Source organism: Chaetura pelagica, unplaced genomic scaffold (assembly GCF_000747805.2).
Source record: "Chaetura pelagica isolate M959 unplaced genomic scaffold, ChaPel_1.0 scaffold171, whole genome shotgun sequence".
Taxonomy (NCBI): domain Eukaryota; kingdom Metazoa; phylum Chordata; class Aves; order Apodiformes; family Apodidae; genus Chaetura; species Chaetura pelagica.
The window spans coordinates 363,230-372,646 of NW_009952066.1; positions in this window are offsets into that span (position 1 = coordinate 363,230).

Consider the following 9,417-nt stretch of genomic DNA (forward strand, 5'->3'; position numbering starts at 1 on the left):
GGGGGGGGCGGGGAATAATTTATCTCAAGGATTGTTTCCTGTATTTCTCTAGTGGATCTATACAGAGCAGTAATAGCTTGTGCAGATGTGCTGAGAAAAGTTTAAATTAGTTTACTCAGATCCTAGTAGAAATTTAGCTGTAATAGTAGAGCCTGTGCAAACCCACTAGGGGCCCTCAGTAAATACACAGCAAATCAATCCAGAGTTGCTATAGCTATGCTGCTAATATTTTAACTGGCTTATTGGTTTCCAGTTTGGACAGAACTTTGAGCTGCAGACACACTTGAGGTCTGCAGACAGATGTATCCTAAGTCAAACAAGTGCCTCATTGGCATTAGCAGGCAGAAGCAGGATCGTGATGTAATTTCCTCAGAAATTTGTGTTTGCAGAGTCTAGAAACTTTGTGAAGTTTAATGGCCCTACAAGTATCATCCTCACTATAACACTGCAGAATTTGTCCTGTAGTTGGATATCACACTTTAGTTACAAATTTTCATGCAGAACCTAAGTTATAGAGACGTTTGGAAGCAACAAGACTTGTTTGCATCCACGTTAGCCTAATAGGAAATCTGCAGAAATATCATAAAAGTGTGCAGCGTTCTGGGTTCTTATTTGTAGATAAAAGTACTATGTTTAGTTTACACTGTAGTTGAACAGTCAGTCATCCTCAAGCCATCTATGCCTATTCATGTTTAAAAAAAACCAGTCTCCTCGAGGGGGCACTATTGGTTTAAGCACAATGTAGAGTAGGTGCCGTTTCATCTTGATTTTCTTTGTAGTGCACTAACAAAAAAGTTTAAGGACCTCTTCGAATGACTTTCAAGTTACAGTTAAAATAAGCAAAAATAAGGGTTATGTAAGGTAAAGGATCTTCAATTCTATAATTCTGGTATAAAGTAAATCTAGTTATATAATGTCCACAGCCGGAAATTTTATTTTCACTTACAATAGGATCATACTAGGAATAAAGGATTCTTTAGAAATCTGGTATTTACTTGATGTAACTGCTTAATTGTTTTTCTTATTCTTTCTGTAGCTACTATATTTTTTTTGTGTAAAAGCAGGGGAAAAAACCAGTTTTCACTATACGTGACGTTGTGGATTTCCTGCTGTTACAGACTAGGATACATAAATTGAGCAGACCCACAGTGACAGTGAAAAATGTGATACTGATGGGAATAATTTATTGGGTAATCTAGAGGAAGCTTGGTGTCTGTTTCCCAAATCCTTGATAATTGAACTGCAATTTATTTCTAAACTGCTATGCTATTAAGCTTCTTTTACTACCTCTTGAATAGTTAGATTTCTCTTTGTTATCATTGTTATTAAGCACTGGGATATGTATTAGTTCTTCAAAGAGCAGACATGCCATCACAAAATAGCCCCAAAAATGGCAGAAAGGAAAGAAAATTACATTAAAACTACTTCTACTTTTTAATCATTGTCTTGCTGCAAGACCATTTAGTTGGTAAAACTGAACTACCTCTCGGGCCCTTGAGTGAGAAATTCTCTCGAAGACAAGCCTTGTATTCTTCACAAAAAGGATTAGCAGCTCCTAAATGCCTGACTAATTTCTTAAACACAGACCCCTTTGCTATAAAGGAAACTGCACGACTTCTAATACTTTACTGTTACATGCTTCCACTTAGTTGCATCAAGACAAGACAGCAGTAAAAGAACTAGGCAGAGCAAAAGACGTGAGCTCAGAGCAGAACAGTTGTGAAGTCAGTCTGAATCATTTGCAAGACTGTATATCCATTCAGTGCAGAAAGATCAGCTCTGAAACGTTAAAAAAGCCTCACAAGCTGGAGGCGTGTCAGTCATCTTTTTAATGGAACAATGGAGTAATTGGGTAAAGAATCAAGGGTTCAGATGCTGATAATTTGAGTCAGAGGTTACTTGTATGCTATTTCCACGATTAGTACCCGTGCCCTCTGCAACAGCTTCTGCTGTTCCGCCAGCTGCTGTCTGTTCTGCTGTGCTCCACAGGCATCACCCCAGGATGAAAGCTGCAGCTCTAGCAGGGATCTCATCAGTCAGAAGACCCCTTGATACTTTGAGATAATTATTATTATTACTGCCGACACCCCTTTTGGGTGACTGTCAGCCTAAACTATAGCACAAAATTGTCTATCCTCGTTTGTTAATTAATTTTGTTTGTAAAATACTCCTCTGAGGGAGAGGGAATAAATGTTACCATTAAGGACTTAAATAGGCTTTCAGATGAAATACCATAACCAGCTGCAGGTCAGCAACAAACCATTCTTTGTTAAGGTGTTTTCCTTTTACAGAGATACAGATTTAACAACCTGAATAATCTCATTTTTTTAAGGCAGACTGTTAAGGTGGACTGCTCTGTGATCAAAACCATCCTATAGGTCACAGTAACAGAAAGGAATTGTAAAGAGAAAATTTCAACCTATTAATTATTTTAATAGAGCATTTTCTGAAAAACCCTGTGAAAAGGTCTACAATATTTTCCTACGTATGGTTATTTCTGACCTACTACAAATATTTAAAAGTCATCATCATAAGCAAAAATAAACCCTTTCCGTCCCACACAAGAATTACTGAGCTTGAATAAAGACCAATGTGCACAGAAATCTGAATTATAATCTTATCCGGGTTATTAAAGAAATTATAAATTAATACAGATGAAATAATTTTAGTAGACTATTTATTACTATAAGCGCTAAAAAAAAAATCTGTAGTTGTGTGAAGTTGCTTCATAATAGATTAAAAAAAACCCTGACGTCTCAGCATGTAAAAGTCCTAGAGAATTTCAGTGTTGTATGACTACATACAGACATAAGAAAAAAGATAGCACTTCAGATGTATAGAAAGCTGGCAAGAAGCATCCATCCAAGGAAGATATTTAGACACTGGAAAAGAATATACAGGAAACAGCTGATGAAATGATGGTTGTTCAGAAAAACTGAAACAGAATGGTCAAATGGTAGGTTTCAGCAGAAAAAAAAAATAGCTGTCAGAAAAATATTTGAATAAAAATTTAAAAAATGGTGTAGGTCTGGGTACAAAATGACAGGGTAAAAGCATCAGAAAATAAGAGAAAGGGAAATAGCTACAAAGTTCAGATTTGTTAATATGTGGTAGTGGTCACCATTTTAATAGCTTCTAAGTAACATAATTTTTCCATTTAGTATAATGGTAGTTATCACACTGTGACTGTATACGTAACAAGAACCTTAGAGCTCCTTTTCCAGATTAGTTCTAACAGACTATAGAAAATAACCTCGGTTTTGTTACCATACACCATTAGCTCATTCAGTAGATGTAACAGAAATGAAGATGATATGGATGTGCCAGAAATTGTGTGCTATGGAAAACAGTATCTAGCGTTTATTGTGATTTACTAAACCCGCTCTGAATCAGTGCTCTGGAATTTTGAGGTGCCTTTACAAACCATTATGGCATATTTCCCAGAGATGAGAAGGAGTAGGTAAGAATTCCCATTTTGTGTTAATCCCCAATTAAATGGAATTCACAATTAAACTGGTATCACAGTGAATTGAACCATCTGGACATCATGCAAACAAAGGGGTCTTACAGTTAACAGTGGCCTCTGAAAGAGGTGTGAATGACTAGGCTGTTTCCAGGTTTAGATGGCTTCTGATACACACTCTTTGCAAGAAGCTTCATCAGGAATGCTATCTAGTAAGTGTAATTAAAATTTTTTATTCCGCATTAGTTATTTTTTCTTGACCTTTATTTTTCTATTAATTAGCTCAAAATATTTCTTATCAGTCTCTTTAATGTAACGATTTAAAATAATAACTTGTGCTTTCTTGCTCTGCAAGCTGTAGAAGGAATTTTTTCCAAAGGCAAAATAGGGATTTCTTAAAAGCTTTTAATTGTTTCTCTAGTATTTCAGAGAGAAAAGCTGTTTTCAGTCGTAAATAATTTGACAAATAACCAGAGGTAAAATCAAACATGAAAATGAATAGATAATCCTGAGGGACTGGGCTCAGAAGAACAGTGATTTGTACAGAAATTATTCTACTACAATTATATTCTTAATGCTGTGTATTTTTCCTTCTTCTTGTGGGCATAACTAAGTCCATGTGCACGGACTGAATCTCAAACACAGAAATGTACTCAATCCAGTTCATTAGTTACTAACCTTGGGAAGATCCTAAACACTATCTCCAGCTGGTGGGAATGCCTCTTTAATGAGACACACTAACATCAAAGGTGATGCAGGGCTCTGTGTGAAATGGAAGCTAGTAACTTCTGCTAAACTGATAAATATGGGTTTCATGCCAGCATTGTCCAAACTTCTGGGGTCAAGAGACATCAAGACTGCAAAAACGTGGATAAAAGTGGGGAGGCACCAGGAAGAGTCTGTGGCAAAGGATACCAAGGCAATTACCACAAGTGTGGTACTGTGTGAAGCAAAGCAAACTTAATTTCATAATAAAACAAAACTGAGGCAAGCAGAGTTTGAAGAGGTAAACAAGTCTTTCACAGGGGATACAAAACCTCTTCTGTGTTAAACTGAATGGCGAGACTGCTCTATGCTAAAGGAAAACGCTAGGGAAGAAAACCAGCTCAACATTTCTGTACATGAAGGATCCAAGGTGGCATAGTGCTGTTAATACTATTACAGTGGCTTGCTTTCTTACCCACCTATCTACATATAAACAGCTAGCTGTAATTGCTGACAATTAGCAGATGGGGCTGCACTTTGCTCCGTGTCAGAGGAAATGCATAGCATGCCCTATAATTCATCTTTCTGACCCAGTTCACAAGAAACACTACTCATACTGGCAAGAACTTGTTTGACAGCAGGCATGACAGCAAGAGCTTTTGCTCAGTCTCACTCCACTGGCCACAACACAACTTAGTACCAAAGCTATTGTCCTAGATAACTACTGTTCTTGCTGTAATGTTCCAAGCTTGCTTTTAGGGAAAAAAAAAAAAAAAAAGTATTTTCTTTATATGCAGCAAATAGCAAAGATAAGTTTATATACAACATTATTAGACAGTCTTGTAGTTCACAGATGAAACTCTGAAATACATAAATGTTTTATTGGCTAAGCAGGAAAAAGATCTAAACTGTAATACTAAGTTCAAATTAATTTTTCTAAGTCAGTCTTTGACATTCTCTTAGGACTCTAAGCCCATGGAAATATTAGGAATGACTACTAAATTTAAAAATTGATATAAATACTTTGTTGTTTATTTTTTGTCATATCAGCTGACGTGCCACAGTAACATCCTTCCTGCCAGCCCAACTGATTGAAAAGGAACAAAAAGCTGTAAGCACCTCCCTCTTCAGACGAATAGCAGTATTAAATAGAATACTTTCACCAACAGTTTCACCGTTGTAGTTCTTCAAGTAAATTAAGACTTCTCTAATGTGCAAGTCAGTGATATAGTAGGAGTTACAATCTGTCTCTACTGCTTCAGTTCTACCCCTGTCAAAATACCACACTGATTCCTCTTGAGTTTAAGATGCAGTACTAAAAAAAACCTAAAAAAACCCCAGTTAAGTTCTTAAAGTTAAGTTTACAATAATCAAGCCATCATTTTTAACAACAAATCATAATTGGAAGTCACTGCTAGATTTGCATCAATGTGCTAGATTGTACTTTTAATTGTAATTAAATTGAAAATTACGGATTCAGTATCCACATGGCTACAAAGAATCAGACTGATGTGGCTATGTCAGCTAGGCACTGCTGGGAATGGTAACTACCCATTATTGCAACTAGCATTCTGCCTGACAGGAAATGCTGATGCATTTGCATTGACACTGATGCAGAGAACTGTCCTGGATTGCAGATATCCATGCAGGATATTCCTTGTCTACTGTATTATATTTATTTCTTGCTAGTTAGTATACTTGGATATAAACTGTAAAATGTGTGGGATCTGTAAAAATCCTTGAATGGACAACAGCCATTTTCCCCAAGCCCCTACTGTTTTGTTCTTAATTTTTCACTCAAAATGCTCTTATCCTGAGGTTACTCACAGTTCTTGCTCAGAAAATTCCCTTAAAGTTGATGGGGAATTTTCATCACATCAGAGCAGATGCAGTAGCAGGGAAGAAATCTTGCAGAACTGTTGTGGAATTTCCACTTCATTTTTCACATCACAGAGGGATTTTCCCTTCTTTCTGCTCCAGTGAAACAAGAAGTAACTTTTAGTCTACTGAACTTGTGGAACCTCTGGGAATTCCTAGGCATACTTAAAAAGACAACCCCTCGGAGCCCTTATTCTTTATTGCCCCATCTCTTCCTATAGCCTTGGTCTGAAAGGAAAACAGGTTCCCCTGGGAGCAAACATAGGACAAGGAAGGTGATTGTCCTTGTCATTAGCCTGCAGTTTTCACTGGCCACCATCCTATCAAGTGAGCCCATATTCAGAAATTTCTAGCTTGAACTGCACTTTCATAACCCACTCTGGATCTTAAGCATCCATCCTTGGTTCCTGTTTGGCCCTCTTCTGAAGTTTTCATCAGGCCAGACAAAGGCCTAGCAACCTAACGGTGCAGAGCAGTAGGCAAAAACAGCAGCAAGGCCTTTCTCTGCCACCTCTTTCCTTTGCTTATGTTGCAGAGGAAAAGAAAACCACTGCCTCTTGCATCAGCTAAAGATGGGTAGATTGTTTATGCTCTCCTCCCAGAACAGTCCCCTCCCTTGGCTCACTGTGGGCAGAGCTCACCAGAAATCTGACAAACTCTGCCGAGGTAAGTGGGGCTGTACCCAGTTACACCTTCCTGCTGTCTGTAGACGGTAAGTCATCCCTCTGTGTTCTAGTTATACTTTTATCAATTTTTATTTTGCAACAGCAGGCATATGATGTTATGTAATTTCAAATCGAATCACACCATTTAAGAGAGCTACATACACAGTAATGAAATTTCAAAGCTAGGAGTGTGATCTTTAGGAGCTGTACAGTGCTGGGATCATGAGAAGCAAAGATGGGTTCTTACCATCTCTGGTGGCCCACAGTTTGCTAACTGAGGAAGTAGTACTGGTCTAAGCATATACCTCTCTAGACACCTGAGAATCCAGACCCTCCATCCTCAGGGTGAAGGAGTAGAGGGAGGAGGATTTCAGTCAGCTGACACTCTGAGACATAAGCAGTGATGTGCTACCAGCTTTCTCTCTTTCTGAGTCAATTATCTCAAGGTGTCAACTTCCTCATCTGAATTATAGTAACAAAGTTCCTGGATGTATTACTTTGAGTGTAGTCATCAATTGTGCTTTTAGGAGTCTTCCCATGTTAAATAGGAAATGCTAAAACAATGCAGCTAAATCCATCACAAGGTACAGGTTACAGCAGTGTTGCCCTGCAACTTGAAGTAGAGCTATGACTTGCATGTATTTCCTAGATCAATACTCCTAAAGACTCCTGATGGCTACACTAAAAATGGAAGCCTTCCATACTCAGTTTGGGGTCAGAAAAACAACCCAAAAGACAAAAGTTTCTTTCTACTTTCTAATTTCTTTCAAGGGATGTCTGTTGAATGAGGGCTGAGGAATCAGAGGTAGGCAGCTTCCTGTCCTACAACACATTACCTCACCTCTCAAGAGATGGCTGCGTTTTCAATAACTGGTTTGTATTGCTCCCCAGCTGAGAACAAGCTGGTCCAGGAGGGCCACAACTGGCCAAGTCTGACTACACCAGGAGGTACCAGCAATGGTTCCTACCATATATAGATGTCCTGCTGGTGCCTACACAATGATGCTGAAGGCAACTGAACAATCTGTAGTTTGTCCCATTTCTTCTAGCTATTACTGCTTTGGAAATAGAGACCCTTTCAGCGATTGGTTCTGATTGATGTCTGTGTATACCTGAAGATGAGGTAAATATTCTGACACTTGGTTTGACGAAATGTAAGCTATAGAGACTACAGAGCTTCTTCACTCATTTTGAGGGCTCTTAGCCTAACAAAAACAACTGGTATGACTGCTTCTGGATACCTTTTCTGAAATTCTAATTTTCTCTTGTACTAATCTGCAGTACTAACAAGGAATTGTAAAACATCTCAGATAAACCAGCTTACCATGTATTTCATAAAGATATTAAGCAGTGAAGGGTCTTGCTGCAGGAACAGTGACCAACAGCAGTGCTGGGAATGCATGCAAAGTGGATGCTGTGAATGGAAGTAAACACATCCAAAACTGTTTAATCAAATATTTATCTCAAATTTATGAAATCTCAGTATAAAATATTTTTCAGGAATTCATGAGCCAGCTGGCGTTACTAACATGTGACTACTACATGGGCTATCAACTTCTGCTAGCCAGTGTCTAATTCCTAGAAATTGCTTTATGCCAAAGCCATTACTGCCTAATTAAAGCCCACAAGAAACAAACTCATGAACCAGGGAGGTTCCCTAGTACTGCATGCACAATTGCGGACTATAAACTGTTGCCAGATACTGGGAGTTTAGCGGTTGGTTAGTCAGGCTTTTACAAAAATGCTTTTGTAGTTGCCTTTTAGGGCTAGTAGCTTATTGGCAGTTACTTCACCCATGGATTACCGGATTTTTATTCAGATCCAAGGCTGCAGATTTTCCCTTTGCTTCATTTATTTATTTATTTATTTCACAGGAGGACAGAGTTCATTCTAAAGATCTGGTTTGGGAGGGAAAAACGTCAGTTTTGCTGATAATGTGTAATACAAAGTCGATTAACTATGCAACTTTGTTTAAAGAAAATAATCCCCGGAATAAAAATTACAGACTAATTTTTCCAGGTCCGTAATTTAGTTTTGTAATATTTTACTTAGACAATCTCTTCAGTTTCACATGTGGGAAAAATTCAATGATTGGGATTTTTTTTTCTCATCTTGGACCGCTAGGACAAATACTATATCCAGTATTCGGGTTAAAAGAACAAATTTATTTCGCTGTTACTGTCATGTTTTTCAAAAGGATTTAATGAGTCACTTTTACTGCAGTTTTGTGGTGGGATCTATTTATTTATTTATTTTTAACTGTGTGTAGAGCTAGAGGTATTTGGGAAAATGCTCTGCAATCGGATGTCTACTACATGGAAGAGAAGCTGCATTTGGTTGGAGGTTTTGTAAAATCTCAATAAACCACACAACCTAATAGACCGGTCCCGCCTGTTACTGCAGCGCGTGGAACACGAGGGGCTAGGGACAGCTGAAGGACAATGGCTGAGGCAGCTGCTCGGCAGCGTTTGCTCTCCCGTACCCAGGTCGCCTCCCGCCCTGCGCTCCCTTCCTTCCCCGCTGCATCTCTCCAGAAAGCCGCATCCTGCCTTCACCGGGGTGCGCCTGGATGGATTTCAGCTCCTCGGCAGGAAAACCTCTCCTCCTCCTCCCCTCTCCCTCGAAAGGCGGCAGCGTGCGGTCGGGGTGCGGATGCTGCGGTTTTTCCCTCCAAGGGCGCCAGCGACTCCCCTTCCCCGCTCCCCC